The following is a 16,429-nucleotide window of genomic DNA, read 5'->3' on the forward strand; positions in this document are numbered from 1 at the left end:
GGGAATACAGCCAAGAACTACGTGATAGCTTTGTGTGGTGACAGAGCATAACTAGACGTAGCCTGGGGATCCTTTTGAAACATCAAATCACTGTGTTGTGGAACAGGAACCAACATAGTGTTGTAGGTCAATTACACTTCAAAAACAAGCAAACTCATAGAAAAAAAGATCAGGTTTGTGGTTACAGAAGGGGAACAGTGTGGGGAGGGGGAATTGGATGAAGGGGGTCAAAAGGTACAAGCTTCCCGTTGTAAGATAAAGAAGTACTAGGGATGTGATGCACAACATGATAAATATAGTTAACACTGCTGTGTGTTATATGTGAAAGTTAAGGAAGTCCTAGGAGTTCTCATCACAGGGAAAAAATGTCGTCTATTTCTTTAATGTTGTATCTATATGAGAAGATGGATGTTCACTAAACTTACTGTGATGCCCATTTCGGGATGTGTGTAAGTCAGTTCCTCATGCTGCACACCTTAACTCGTGCAGCGCTGCATGTCAATTACATCTCAATAAAACTGATCACGTAACAACAGCGCTGAAGGTCCAATTTCTCCATGTCCTCCCCACCACTTGTTGCCGTCTGGCTCTCTGATTCTAGCCGTCCCGGTGGGCGTGAAGTGCTGTGTCACCTGGACTTGCGTTTCCCTGGTGACCGACGCCATAGAGCATCCTTCCGTGTGCTGCCATTCGTCTATCTGTAAGTCTCCTTTGCTCCCGCCATCTTTCCACACGCGCGTGAAGTTGCCGAGGCGCTCTCGGGTCTGACCAGATCTACTCGTCCACAGCCCCGTAGACAGACGCACGGTCTACACTGGGCCTTCTGTCTGCAGCGATGAGGGTCGTCTCTGCAACCGCCATATGACCTCACCAAAGCCGTGGGCAGGTGTGGACTGTGCAGTGCGGCAGCGTCGCCAGGATCAGGACCCAACTTGCTGTACGGAGACTCCCTGGGACAAGGCGAAGGGGCTCCCCATCACCTGCGCTGGGACCCCCGAGGTGTTCCCTACTCACCTGTAGCAGGTGGGATAGGTGGCCCTCAAAAGTCCACGTGGAACCTGTGAATGTGACCTTCTTTGGAAAACGGGTCTTTGCCAATGGAAGGAAGGTAAGGGTCTTGGCATGAGACCCTCCTGGATTACCCGGGTGGCCCCGCCTCCTATGACAAGTATCCTTACGAGGGAAGGGGACATACACACAGAGGAGAGGCCACGGGAGAAACAGGCAGAGATCCGAGTGACGCGTCTACAGGCCGAGGAACGCCTGGAGCCCCCAGAACCTGGAGGAGACAAGGGCCAGACTCTCTCTCAGAGCTTCCAGAAGAAACCAGCCCTGCCAACACCTCGCTTTCAGACCGTGGTCTCCTGAGCTGTGAAAGAATGCATTCCTGTTGTTCTCAGCCACCTACTTTGTGGTCACAGGAGCCACGAGAAAGGAACGCATCCTCCCTGCTCCCCACCCTGACCACCAGGTGCACCACAGCACAAGCAGGCAGGAGAGAGGACCACCGTGTCTTTTTCCAGCTTCTTTCCACTTACTGTGTGAACTTGCCCTGGGCAGCAGCTCCGCCCAAGGCCCTACGGACACACGGAGGTGAAAATGCCCACAACTCTGGGTCCTCCAGAGCATGCCCGGACGCCCCAGGCCGCAGACAGGGAGTCAGGTTCACGCGCCCTGGGTCACACGAGGGGGCCGCGGGTTTCCCCACTCGCCTCCTGTGCTTCCGAAAACAAGCCTCACCCCGTGTTCTGGACACTGTCTTCCCACAAGCCTTCCGTCAATGCAGGGGACACACCTGCAGGACGGAGGCGGTCCCGGACCCGAACGCTGCTGGCTGAGTCCGGAGGGATGCGGGAGGGGCCTGGTGAATGGCTCGCCCAGAGGGAGGGCATGGTCCGGATCCTGCCTCTGTTCGTCACGGTGGTGCTGCCATGGGCCCCCCGTGGTGTGCTGCCCAGGGCACCAGCTCGCATCCCTTGGAGGCTGTCCCCCTGCCCCGCCCTTGACTCTGATGGCCTCCCTCTGACGGCCCCACGGAAGCAGGATGGGCACCGCGCCCTGGCCTGTGTCCGTGCAGGGCTGGTGTCAGTACCGCCGACCTTTCTGTGTGATGCGGAGGGTTCCAGATGGTTCCACAAGAGGACACGGTGCCCACTGCACCCAAGTGCTGCACAGGAAAGGCGACAGGGTCTTGACGTGGAACACGACACGGGGGGAAGAGTTCGCAACACGGATTTGGAGTCTGGGTCTTCGTGTTCAAACCTGTTAGGTTTGGGATTCTGCTCCTTATGGGAGAAGCAGGGGGGCGACTTGGAGCAGAGAGAAGGGGGAGGGGCCTGGTCTGGGGTGTTGAGTGGGGAGAAGGGAGTGGGGAATGGGGTGGTGGCAGGGAGAGGGCAGAGGGGCCCTTGGACCCGTGGGCCCAGACGGCTCCAGGCCGTCCAGTCGGCTTGCAGATTTGCTGGGGCCCACACCGAGCTCCCTTGGCAAATTCTCCTTTTTATTACACTTGCTGCTGAGTTTATCAAATAAAACTTAGAAGCACTTGACTCACAGGTTGCTCGTCACTAACAGCACGGATCAGAGACAATGAGCTCTCATCATTTAAAGACAGCCATCCTAATGGAACACCTGTTCTCACCAATGTGCCGTTTCCCCAGAGGATAAAAGTTACCTGCAATATAGTCCAGCAAGAGCCTGTATTTGGTTTTTATGCATTTTTAGAGGAAAAACTACAGGCGGATGTTCTGACATACGGCAGAAGAGAAACAACTGGGTGTCTGCTCAGAGAACAAGGACAGGGTCTGCGGCGAAATAATTCAGATGCAGGTTCTCAGGTCAGGGCAAAACCACACGCCACACAAAATAAAAAGACTCCCTTCAGCAATAGTGGACAGATAATTAAAACTTTTCACGTCAATCCGCAACAGTGGCAAAAGCTGAACAGCCCGTGGGCTCCCGCTCTGGACGCCCCACCCCCGCCGTGTGCCCACCCCGACTCCCTCGAGGTGGGGAGAGGCGGGAGCCTGGGCAGCTCCTGCAGACAGGCTGGCCCACGCACCAGTCAGCGGCCACCTCCTGAAGGTTTGGGCTGAAGTGGGGGCCCGGGCAGGGCAGGTCCTAAGTGCTGGGCCATCTGGGAGACAGGCAGGGTAGAGCATCTGGGACAAGCCCTCAGCCTGTGTCCACAAGGGGGCCACCTGAGGGCTCAGGTGAGAAGGTGGCCCGAGTCGGGGAGGAAGGGCAAACAGGGCCATCCAGACCAGAACGGTTACCCAAAGGAGAGTCCTTTTCTCCTTGGATGCTTGGAATATTCTTCCTCAAGGGCACAGACTTAGTGTCACAAGGCGGTGTTTCCTCTTCTCACTACCTGGTTACATCCTCCCAACGGGGTGAATGCTGCATGTTGGGCTCCCATGTTTAGAACCAGCCTACAGTCAGTGCCCGGCCAGGTGGGCGTTTGGGCATAGAGAGGGATGGTCTTGGCTGTTACCGTGCCTGGGGATGCCACAGGATGGAGAGTCCAGAAATAAACCCACACACACACGGCCAGCTGATTTTTGACAAGACACCGCAGAAATGCGATGGAGAAGAAGAATCCTTTCAACAAAAAGTGCTGGAAAAATCGGACAGCCATGGGCAAAAAAATGATCCTGGAGCCTCGCTCATCACACACACAACCGTCAACCCCCAAACAGAAAAATCGTAGTGACCCTGGGCTTGGCAACGTTTTCTTAAATAGCTCACAAAGAGCACGAACTAGTCAAACAAACGAATAAATAAACTGGACTTCACCAACATTCAGAAGTTTGCTCTGCTAAGAAAATGAAAAGTCAGGCCACAGACTTGGAGACGATATTTGTCAAACATGTCTATTTCAGAGAACTTACACCTGAGATACAGAAGAACTGTTACACCTCAGTCAGAAGACAACTGGATTTTAAAATGGGCAAAAGATTTGAACAGACACAACTAAAGAAGACCTCGGTGGGAGGGAGGGAGACGCAAGAGGGAAGAGATATGGGAACATATGTATGTATATAAATGATTCATTTTGTTGTAAAGCAGAAACTAACACACCATCGTAAAGCAATTATACTCCAATAAAGATGTCAAAAAAAAAAGGAGACCTACACGAAAAGATGCTCAACACGTGGTCATCAGGCAAGTGCAAATTCAGGCCACGGTGACCTACCACCTCACACCCGCCAGGATGGCTAAAGTTTAGAATCTGAGCACACCAAGTGCTGGCAAGGGTGCAGGGCGACTAGAACCTCGTACAGCTGGTGGCGATGCTAAGTGGTCCAATCTTTGGAAAACGGTTTGGCAGTTTTCTCAAAAAGTTAAACATTCACCGACCGTATGAACCCGCCGTTCTACACCCAGCTGTCCCAAGAGAAGTGAAAGCCGCCGTCCGCACAGAGACTTGCGCACGCATGTTCAGAGCTGCTTTATTTGTAACAGTCAGAACCTGGGAACAACCCACACGTCTGTTACCTGCGATGGACAAACAAGCTGCAGTCCGTCCACACGGCGGGACCCACCTCAGCAATAAAAGGGAGGGAGCTGCTGACACCCTCCAACGTGGGTGAGCCTCAAAACATGTAGGGTGACTGGAAGCCGACCCAGGTAGACTGATGCCGTTTATACACAATTCTGGAAAATGCAATCTATACGTAATGACAGAATACAGATCAGGGGTTGCCTGGGGACAGAGGTGACGGGCCAGGGCACCATCTCAGTGAGGGGCTGGGTGTTCAGCCTGGGGTCAGCGAGGATGCCCAGGGGTAGAGTCGGGGTGAACCCAGGAGGCCCAGGGAGAGGACGTGACGATGTGGCCAGAGGTCACCCACCCACTTCCCCCGCTGCCGGGGACGCCCCCAGCTCTGGGAGGAAGAGGGCCAACCCCTGTGGCAGTTATGCCTGGAACGCCCCTGGGGGTGCACTGGCAGGTCCCTGGCCATGGCCCAAGCCCACCACGGGCTGACCACCAAGGCACAGGGGGCAGGACTGGGCAGGGAGACAGGCAGCTGTCACCGCCTTTCAGGGCCCACGGGGAAATGGGATGAGGCTGCCCTCGAGCTGCTGACAGTCCCTCGGGAAGGCCGTGCCAGGAGGCTGGTCCTTGACCCAGCAGCTGTCAGCCCCTGCCCGTCCCCCAGGGTGAGGAGCCAGGAGCCAAGCCTGCTCAGTGACAGGGCCACAGGTGGGGCTGCCAGGCCAGCGGCTGAGGATGTCCTGGCACGGTCCAGAGCAGGAGGCTGTCCAGGACTGGGCAGCCGCACGGGAACCCAGCGACCACAGACCCCAGCCCTTAGCCCACTGGGGCAGGGGGACAGCAGGGTACAAAACCACACACAACCCTTTGGTCACCTGCAGCAGAAGCCTGGGGGGGCCTAAGGAGGACGGGGGGGAGGCTCTGAGGTGAGGCCTGTCCTTGGCGGGACACTGCCTATGCAGAGAAGGAAGCCCAGGAAAAAGGCCATGTGTCCTGTCAGAACATGACGTGACCGTTTCATTTGCTGTCGTGTGTTCTCGTGACCAAGAGGAAACAAAAGAGTCCTCCAAAGCACAGCGATCTCAGACTGGGAAGGACAGCCTGGTGGTGCGTCTGGTTAGAACAGGAGCTGGCGAAAGGCAACAGGAAACATTGGGACCTAATTAAACTTAGAAGCTGTTGCACAGCAAAGGAAGCCGTCAACACAATGAAAAGACAACCTACTCAATGGGAGAAAATATTTGCAAATGACATGACAGATGAGCGGTTAATATACAAAATATATAAACAGCTCATACAACTCAACACCCAAAAAACAAACAACCCAATCAAAAAATGGGCCGAAGACCTGAATAGACATTTTTCCAAAGAGGAAATGCAGATGGCCAAGAGGCACGTGAAAAGATGCTCAACATCACTAACCATCAGGGAAATGCAAATCAAAACCACAGTGAAATACCACCTCACACCTGTCAGAATGACTATCACCAAAAAGAACACAAATAACAAATGCTGGAGAGGGTGTGGAGAAAAGGGAACCCTCGTACACTGTTGATGGGAGTGTAAATTGGTACAGTCACGGTGGAAAACAGTATGGAAGGTCCTCAAAAAACTAAAAATAGAACTATCCTATGATCCAGCAATTCCACTCCTGGGTATATACCCAAAGAAAATGAAAACACACCAATTCGAAAAGACACATGCACCCCAATGTCCACAGCAGCATTATTTACCATAGCCAAGATTTGGAAGCAACCATCGACAGAGGAATAGATAAAGAAGGTGTGAAATAGATACAAAGTGGAATATTACTCAGCCACAGAAAAGAATGAAATCTTGCCATTTGCAGCAACATGGATGGACTTGCAGGGTATTATGCTAAGTGAAATAAGTCAGACAGAGAAAGACAAATACTGCATGATATCGCTTACAGGTGGAATCAAAAAAGTAAAAACAAACTAGTGAATATAACAAAAACGAAGCAGACTCACAGATACAGAGAACAAACTAGTGGTCACCAGGGAGGAGAGGGAAGTGGGGAGGGGCAAGATAAGGTAGGGGATTAAGAGGCACAAACTATTATGTACCAAATAAACTACAAGGATACATTGTACATCACAGGGGATACAGCCAATATTTTATAATAACTATAAATGGAGTATAACCTAGAAAACATGTGAATCACTGTGCTGTGCCCCTGTAACTTATATAATATTGTACATATATTTCAATTAAAAAGAAGAAGCAGGACTGGCAAAGGAAGGCCCACTGCCCTGTGACCTCCTCTCGTTGCCCACACAGCTGCCCCTCCCCAAGCAAACCCGAGAGGCTATGTCTTCAGAGCGAAGGCAGTGTTTTCACCCTACAATTACGATATATGCAGTCACACGTAGCCCATCTTGTTCGTAGTTCAGCCCCTTCAGTTTAGAAAAAGCCACAGGGATAACCGGAGTGCAATTACACAGAAAGAGCCAGAACTGATGCAAAGATCTGTCAAAAAAGAAAAGCCTTCTAATTTTTTAGGAGCTGAGAGCTGCTAAGACAGGAACAGACATCTGTCAGAAACCTATGTTTTAAAGTAACTCTTTGTATGCTCAGGAGGAAAGACGCCCAAAGTATCTATGCACAGACCTGAAATTTAAATGTACCCACATAAACCCAGACGGCAGACGCAGCGGCTGTACTCACATCCCGGCAGGCACTTGACCCCCTTTCTGTCAAGGGTCTCGGGAACAGTCGGGAGCGGACGGCCACGTGCACCGAACACGTGGGGCTGTGAAGCGTCTGCTGAGCCGGACAGGCTTCAGGTGGGAGGGTGGCCGAGGACGGGGCCCAACTCTTCCCACAGGAGATTCTGGGCTTCCAGAACGGAATTCTCCTCGAGAACCTTTGTCTTTCTCTATTGCTTATGAAAACGCTAATTCAAACGACATGAACATGAGTTCAGACGATCAGTATTCATCCACAAAGCGCATCTGTCCCGAGCTGTCTGCCGGGTGGCCTCTCCCTGGCACTGCCGTCTGCGCCAGGCCCCTGGCACGCAGCCCCTGCCCTCGCTGATGCGGTGGCAAAGCATGAGGAGGGGTTTGTCCCGGCCTTTTTCCAAAACCTCCAGGAAGGCGGCTTTCTCTTCTCATCCCCAAGCACTGATTTTACAGGAAAATGTTAGAATCAAGTTGTTCCTACTCATTTCAAGCAACTTGGCATCAAACGGAGGGTTAAGTTCCCACAAGGCCCGGTCACCCTGGCTGACCTTGAGGGAGCACCCCAGGGCCACCTCCCAAGGGACCCGCCCGACTCTCCCCCGAGCTGGAGAGCCAATGCCCAACCCCCGGGCCCCAGATGGTCACGGCTTGGAGGCCATGTGGAATGAACCACCCCCGTGGGTTGAGACGCCACCCCAGGCGGGGCACGGCGGCCGCCCCAACACTAGACCTTCAGCTCTGCCTGGAAATCCACGAGGTATGAATAACACCTGTGCCCCCGTCACCTGCTGTCACAGGCCGAGGCCAGCACGTCCCCAGGCTCAACGGCAGCCCGCGGACAGCCCGGACCCCTCCCTCTGGTCCTGCCGTCCAGGCTCCCCTTCCACAGCGGCAGCCACCACCCCAGGGGCTGGCGACCCCTCTGCAAAGGGGCGGTCGGAATTGAGAGGTTTCAGCGCGAAAAACACTCTGACATCAAAGCCTGTGGCGTGAAGGTACTGGGTCCCGTAGTCTGCATGTTGATTATATGCTGAAAGCACAGTATTTTAAATCTAGCTGATTAAATACAATATATTATTGCAGTTAATCTCACCTGTTTTCTTTAAAGATTTTTTTTCATGTGGACCATTTTTAAAGTTTTTATTGAAGTTGTGACAGTATTGCTTCTGTTGTTTAAGTTTTGGTTCTCGGCAGGGAGGAACCCGGGATCCCAGCTCCCCCGCCAGGGATCAAACCCACACCCCCTGCGCTGGAAGGCGAAGTCCTCCTCTCCTGTTTCTTTTTACTATTTATTTTAACGTGGATACTAGAAAATCTACAATTCATACGTGCTCGTGCCCGGAGCTCACACTGCAACTACAGCTTCACGGTCACCTCTGCTTTAGACACACGTTCTCAAACCATGAACACCTGATGACACTTGTCAACACTTTGCCAGTTTCCATCCTCGTGGCCGCTTCTGCTGTCCCTTCCGCTGAGGGAGAACCCTGAGTTCTCTTTTCCTCTTGCCGACACACATCTGATGATGATAAGTCTTAGAAGGAGGGTCCACAGAAGGTGAAACCCACCCTGCGCAGGAGTTCATCAGCATGAAGCCGGGCTGCAGTCGCCGTCTCCGCACTGAGGCTCTTCCTATGTCCTGTGGCACTTGGGGTCGTTGAGAGAGCCCACCCGACTTTCCCTGTCTCGGGAGCTACACTGTCTTTTCTCGTAACTGCTAAGATTTCCTCTCTACCTCGATGTTCTGCAGTTTTCCCACACATCTCAGTTGGATCTATTTTTATTCATCCCACCTGGAACTCACAGTCTAGGACTGAAGTCTGAGGACTGTGGTCCCCCTTCCTGTCCCGATTCCTCTGAGACACTCCCTGGAGCCTCTCTGTTCACCTGAGGCTCCATCTCTCCGTGTCCACCTTAGGGCAGTCGCCGACCCCAGGCCCGTGTACGTCCTCAGGAAGGCGCCCCTCCTCCCCCGCGTTCCTCTGTGCTCTCCCCAGGACTGACTGCAGCACGGGTCTCTGCCCAGCTGATGGCAAGGTCCAAGAAGGCCGGGCCGCCCTGTCTCGGGGCTGGGCACGTGGCAGGAGCTCAGGAAACGTTTGCTGAAGAGCAGGTCCAGCCAAGGCCCGGCAAAGCTCCCTCAGCCCCTCCCCACCCCTCCTCCGTCCCTTCACTCAGCCCTGCATCCTGGGACCAGCCAGACAATTGCCTTTTGGAGCCGCAGACTCTACACCCAGCCTTTCAGTCCCGCGAGAGCGCCATCAATCCCGAGTGTTCAACAAGCTGTATCAAGTCAGATTGCCTGGCCCACCTGCCCCTGCCCACCCCATCCCGGGCCCCCACGAGGGAGGGAGCCGGTGCAGGGGTGCTCTGAGCACAGGGCTTTTCCTCTGGGGGCAGAGGATGTCCTGGTGAGCCACTGGCAAGATGGCCTGCCCACCTGCCCCTGCCCACCCCATCCCGGGCCCCCACGAGGGAGGGAGCCGGTGCAGGGGTGCTCTGAGCACAGGGCTTTTCCTCTGGGGGCAGGGGATGTCCTGGTGAGCCACTGGCAAGATGGCCTGCCCGCCTGCCCCACTGGCTTGGCAAGATCTGGCCCATGTCGGGAGGCTGCGGAGCTGTCCCACGAGGACAAGGGGCTGGATGAGGGCTGGCCATATGGGTAGAGAACACCTCAGGGTGGCTGAGACCCAGAAACGCACAGTCCCGCTGGAGATCTACGCGGAGAGTGGGCAGCTGTGCAGGTGGGGGAGAATTCCAGGGAGAGGCAGGACCCTCAAAATCATAGAACAGCCACAATGGGACTATCGTTTCCTCGCCTACCAAATAAAGATAATCTTAGAACCCCAGGTTCTGTCCAGACAGGGGGAGCTATGAGGGGCAGGTGCCCCCCATCCCAGGGCCTCAAACTTGAAGATCTCTCCTCTCAAGAGAATCAGGAAAAACCAAGCTGACAGCTAAAACTGCAGCTACAGTTTACAGGAGTCCAGAGGTTGGGATTGCCAGCACAGTGTAACTGTGGACATTTAGCAATAAAACGAGCCCATCACTCGTGGCCTCCAAACAGCTCTGCCTTGACTGCCCCTGGTCAGCAGACAGACAGACCACTGCACAAGGAACGGCTCCTCTGCCTTCCTGAGTTCCCATTTCCACGCCACTTCCTCGTGTGATGTATCCTCAGGGACTATATTTTTATGCTTCAAAGTCTTTTATTGATCACCCATCAATATTTATTTATTTATAAAATTTATTTTATTTTTGGCTGCGTTGGGTCTTCGTTGCTGCACACGGGCTTTCTCTAGTTGCGGCGAGCAGGGGCTACTCTTCGTTGTGGTGCACGGGCTTCTCATTGCGGTGGCTTCTCTTGTTGTGGAGCACGGGCTCTAGGTGCATGGGCTTCAGCAGCTGTGGCACTTGGGCTCAGTAGTTGTGGCTCACGGGCTCTAGAGCGCAGGCTCAGTAGTTGCAGCGCGCAGGCTTAGTTGCTCTGTGGCATGTGGGATCTTCCCGGACCAGGGCTCGAACCCGTGTCCCCTGAATTGGCAGGCAGATTCCTAACCACTGAGCCACCAGGGAAGCTCCACCCATCAATATTTTAATATTTGATCTCAATTGATCGGTATTATGTGAATTGGATTTAAAACTTTTTAAAGAATCTCCTGTGCCTGCGAGGCTCTGAGTGTTAAAAGTTTCTTCCAGACGGAGTCATCATTGTGATAAGTATTAGCATACAACTGAGAAAATAACATAAACATGAGACAAAGCCTGGTGAACGATCGTTTCACGGTAAAGTTCTATTAGAAATGCATTTCTTTTTTTTTTTTCTTTTTTTTTTTTGCCTGTGCCGTGTGTCTTGCAGGACCTTAGCTCCCCAACTAGGGATCAAACCTGGGCCCCCTGCAGTGGAAGCAGCTGAATTGAGCTTCCAACCTCACTACTAACGGGCTTTCCAAGGGAAGGCTGTGCTGGTGTTTCATCCTCGTGAACAAAACTGCATTAAACAACCTGGTACGTGTCCTCCCACTCAGGCACAAGAGTACGTTCTGGTACAGAGTTATGAGACAAAAGGGGATGCATTTTAATTTCCAAACGTGTGGTTTGCAGGACTGAGCAGGGCCCATCTCCCCAGGGCAGGTAGCCCTGGTGTTAGCGCTTGTGTCAGGCAGGGTCCCGTGAGGACCTGGAACAGAGGGGCTTTGGTGCAGGGAACTAGAGGGAGTGACAGAGCTGAGAAGTCGGTGGGGACCGGCCACTGGCCAGGCTGGAGGGACAGCTCAGGGGGTGGGGGTGGGGCGGTCACTAGAGGAAGCCGGGGGAGGGGATGGGGGCTGGAGCGGTGGCAGGAACCACAGCAGCTTCGGCGGAGGCGGAACCCAGACAGGGGCACACGTACCTTCCCCACCAGCCCGTGTCCCGCCAGAGCCTCCTGCTGGCTGAAGCCGGGTGGGAGCCCACCAACCCAGGAGCCCGAGAAACACAGTTGATGCTGGGTGGTCAGCATCCCCACCCAGACGCACAGCTGGGCAGGGGGCAGGCTGAGAAGGGCTCAGAGGACACGGCCCGGGACCCACACAGTCACCGACACGCGGAAAGGCTGCTGTGCCTCTGTGATCCCCCGAGTGCTGGTGAGGTTGACGGTCGTCACCGTGTACTACCTGCCTGTTTGTGTCTATGATAGAGGCTACACTCGCCCCATAACCTTTCTTCCACACTTCTTCCTGTGGGAGCAAAGCCCTCCAATCTTCAGAGGCTCCCATGGTGCTCTGGAAGAAACACAGCATCTCCCACCTTGAGATGTAGGCTCTGGCCAACGGGTTATAAGCAGGGAGAGCAAGCCTGCCTTCCTCTCTCCTCCTCCCTGTAGGCTGGAGTGCAGATGTGATGGCTGGCCCTCAGCAGTCATCATGGTTCAGGAAGTGTAAGCCACAGACTGAGGATGGCTGAGCCGGGCCACCACGTGGGCCTCACTGCCCGACTGCCCCTGGGTTACATTACAGTGTGGTGTGCCCCTCACACCAACCCTAATGGGTGCTGTGTCCCTTGTCCATATTTCCCTGGAGCAATTCTCTTCCTCTAAGTGATGTGTGGTAAGATTTTGTTTTTGTTTTGTTTTGTTTTATCATTCAGTATGCATTTTATTGTGTTAAAACACATACGACAAAATTTACCATCTTGACCATTTTAAGTGTACAGTTCAGCAGTATGAAGTACATTCCCGTTTTATGCAGTGATCGCCACCATCCATCCATCCCCATAACTCTTTTCATCCTATAAAATGGAAACTCTATACCTATTAAACAGTTAACTCCCCATTCCCCCTCCCCTCAGCCTCCTGCAACCACCAGTCTGCTTTCTGTCTCTATGAATTTAACTAAGTACCTCATATGAGTGGAATCATACAGAATGTGTCTTTTCACGACTGGCTCATTTCACTCAGCCTAATAATACCTTCAAAGTTCATCCACGTTGTAGCAGGTGTTAGAATTTCCTTCCTTTTAAGTCTGAATAAAATACCGCATCACGTGGATGGACCACATTCATCCATCCAGGGACACCCAGGTTGCTTCCACGTCTTCGCTGCTGTGAACAGGGCTGCTGTGAACATGGATCTACAAATGTCTCTTTAAGACCCTGCTTTCAATTCTTTAGAATATATGCCAGAAATCCAATTGCTGGATCATATGGTAGCTCTATTTTTAGTTTTCTAAGGAACCTCCCTACTGTTTTCCACAGACGCTGCACCATTTCACGTTCCCACCCACAGCGCACGGGGCTCCACTTTCTCTGCATCCTCGCCAACACTTGTTGTCCTGTTTTTTGGTAGCGGCCGTCCCCGTGGGTGGGAGGTGCTGTGATAGCTTTTGTGTGTTACCAAAGCCAACCAGCTGCCTGCCGTATCATCACCGACACTCCCCTCTTTGGCACCTGTCTTTTGACTCGATGGTAGTCCTCTCCACGGGGAAATGTGTTAGTTCTTACATTGCTGAATCTCACTTCTGCAGCCGCCTCTGCCTCCTGCCCCTGATGCCACACCTTCCAAGGCCTTCCTTATTGCAGGATACAGACACATCTGTCTACACTCCGCATCTTTATGGTCTCTTTCATACAGTAAAATGTTTAACCTTCCTCGAATTTATTTTCCTTTAAGGAGCTTGGCAGGGACCCATCTCACCTTCCCAAGCAGCCCCCAGAGTCCAGTTTCGTCTCAACAGAAACTGTGGGGACCACGAGCCAGAGGGAGCTTCAGAGCCTTGGAACAGACACAGCAGAGCTGAGGCCACCAGCCGTCCCCTGGGACCTGCGGCACAGAGCCGGGAGGGCTGGACAGCTACTGGCAACCGGGCAGAGGGAGAACCAAGCCAGGATGAAGCAGCAGCAGCCCAGCATCTGTACATCCTTGCTGGGGGCGGGGCTCACCTCTCTGAAGGCTCCCCACAGCGCTGTGCCCCACCTCAGCATACACCTCCCCGCCCCCTCTACCCACAGGGCTGCCCCCAGTTCTTTCCCCGGGTCTTCCTGGCTTGGCCTCCTCCGAGTGTGCCCCTCAGCCTCCCTTCTGCTCTCCCCTCATCCCGTCCCCTATGGCTCTTCCCCCTTCTGCCCCCTGAGTCTTTCCCCCTCCCCCTCCCCTTCCCCCTCCCCCTTTGGGTCCAACCCCCCCGGGATGAGCCTTTCTCTGCCCCCCCCCCTCTGCTTGCCCCCTGGGTCTACCCCAGGCCCACTGGGGAGGGGTCTGCTAGCATCGTGGGAGCACCCGTCAGGGTCTTGGTCAGGGTAGGCCGGCCGTCCTCAAAGAACCCCACACAGCAAAGCACGGGGGCCAGGACCCCCCCTTGGGCTGACAGTTCCCACATCTGCTACAATAGGAACGGCTCTGTGAGTGTCCCTCATGACAGGCTGTCATGTCGGGGCCACCTGGCTCCCCACTCACCTCGGCCTCAGAGCTGCCCAGGAACAGAACTGGGGTGTTGGCGTCAGCAGAACCGACGTGGCCACAGGAGAGAGGCCCCTTGGACACCCACTGCCTGGACGCAGCTCTGCTGCGGTGTGAGCTGACGGCCGCGAGGCCGCCCCGGGCACAGCAAGGATGGGACCCCTGGAGGACACGGCACCCAGCGACCCGCCTGGGGGCCCCCGTCCTCACTGCAGGCCTCCCGCAATTTATCTGAAACTGCTGCTCCCGTAAATTCTCTCCAAAGCCTGAGCATAAAGTTAAGTCATCGAGACACATATAAACTGGCAATTACGACCATATTAGACATGGAGCCCATTGGGAGAGGCAAATTAAAGGCTTTCAAAACGTCCATTTCCCGATTAGCTTCTCAAGGTCACTCCTAGTAACACTGACCCCAAGCGCAATCACCCCACGGGAATCAATCCTAGACACAAAGGAAGAGCCACAGACTCGCCTGCCGACGGGCGGCTCCCACGTCTGCTTGGAAACCTCCTTCCCAATTCCCGCCATGTCGCCACACGGAACAGAAGAGGCAGGAGGGACAGCCCAGAGCATCCCCGGGAGGCGTCACGCCAGAGCTGGCCCTCTGCTCACGGGACCGCTGGAGTTTATTGAGAGGAAGGCTTTGGAGGAAGGAACGCACTTAGGAAACCAAGTGCCGCTGCGGCTGAGATATGCCGGGATGCGGACGCATTGCAGTGGAGGTCTCAGGGCTCGGCTTCCCAGGGACCTGCCTGGCCAGAGGATTCACCCCGGTGGGAGCAGGGAGCTTAGGGTTTTCAATTTGCAACTTAGGAAGGGGACTTATCCTGGGAAAAGATGCGCGGAGAACAAAGGAAGTGGCCACAGAGCGAGGAGTGGGGGCAGGCAGGCCCCAGGCCCCCTCGGGGAGCCGTGCTGCTTCCCTTTCTACAGTCTCGCTCTTGCAGGGAGGACCCGGGAGCCCACGAATCCCTCCTTGGGGATCCCCATTATCTCCCGCCACCAGCACTGTCCCCTCCCGCAGAGCATGGCTCCCGTGCCCCACAGTCCCGGTGGCCAGAGCCAGCCCCCACTCTCATCCACGCCCAGCCGGGCTATCAGGCCAGGGGCTGCCCACACGCCTATCAGAGGGCGTTCTGGCCTGCACGGCTCTGGAGCACCCAGGGTCCACTGGGTCTCATGCCAGGCTGCCAGGTCAGCGGGCAGCATCGTGCAGTGCGTGGCCAGCCCACCTGAGGCTCCCTGTGCTGTGTGCCTGCAGACTCACTGCCTGACCTTTCCCTGGCCTCGGCGTCCAGCCCCACGGGGAGCCTCAGCCCGCAAGATTCCCACGGTCTCCCACGACTCAGAAGAAGCTGCAGGCTGCTCCCTGCAACGCTCACAGGGGACGCTGGCCACCGGCAGCCCTGGCGCAGACACACCTTCCCCATTTGGATCCTCCATCCTTCTCAGGGTGTGGCTGCAGCTGGGAGCCCCCTCAGGAAACCTCTGTTCTGCAGGGGACCCCAGCAACTGAACCAGAGTGACAAAGCAGCCGGAGTCCGCACGGAGACGTGGCACTGAGACACCCGCATTGAGCACTGCAGGCCGTGCACTGGGACACGCAGCCCCTCTGCCCCTCCAGCCTCAGATGTGCACCCTGCCATCCACAGCAGACCCCCCCTCCCCGCCCCCCCGTGGTGTTGTAATGGGCTGAATGGTGGCCCCCCGGACGGGTCCACCCGGAACCTACAAATGTGACCTTATTGGCAAAAGGGTCCTTGCAGATGTAATTAGGTCAAGGATCCAGTGATGAGCTCCTGCATTATCAGGCCCCCCCCGGGGGGGGGCTAAATCCAGTGACAAGCGTCCCGAGAGAGGCAGCAGAGGAGGCCATGCGATGACAGAGGCAGAGGTTGGCGCGATGCAGCCACGAGCCAGGAAGGCTGCTGCCGCCCAGGAGCTTAGGAGAGAGGCCTGCCTCTCCCTGGGGGCTGGTCTCCTCGGGAGCTCAGGTCCCCTGTGGCCCCAGTGTCAGTTTTCCGGGCTGCAAACAAGTTAGCCCAAGCTTAGCAGCTCAGAACCACAGCCTCCAGCTGTGTGATCAGACATCCAGCCCAGCAAGGCGCTCTACCCAGGGCCTCTCCAGGCTGGAACCCCGACGTCGGCCTGGCTGAGCCTCTGCCTTGGGAAGAGGAGGCGCCCCAGCTCCTCGGGGTCTGGCAGATCCAGGCCCCGTATCCGTGCTGGCTGCCTCCCTGCTCCTGGGCGCGCACATCCTTGCCGTGTGGCCCCCGGCCGCTCCATCAC

General features: G+C 55.1%; 1 protein-coding gene across 2 annotated transcripts in view; it reads right to left on the reverse strand.

Annotated features, from left to right (window-relative positions):
- The window catches only part of ZFYVE28 (zinc finger FYVE-type containing 28), a 111,402-nt gene that overhangs the window by 72,788 nt on the left and 22,185 nt on the right, over nt 1-16,429 (reverse strand). Inside the window, exon 1 of one of the 2 annotated variants that reach the window (XM_067734877.1) lies at nt 7,187-7,385. The exons of the other annotated variant lie outside the window; for it this stretch is intronic. The gene's annotated coding sequence lies outside the window, so the exon portion shown is untranslated. Of the gene's footprint in view, nt 1-7,186; nt 7,386-16,429 lie in introns of those variants that run through there. 2 annotated transcript variants of the gene reach the window in all.

Source organism: Pseudorca crassidens, chromosome 4 (assembly GCF_039906515.1).
Source record: "Pseudorca crassidens isolate mPseCra1 chromosome 4, mPseCra1.hap1, whole genome shotgun sequence".
NCBI classification, from domain to species: domain Eukaryota; kingdom Metazoa; phylum Chordata; class Mammalia; order Artiodactyla; family Delphinidae; genus Pseudorca; species Pseudorca crassidens.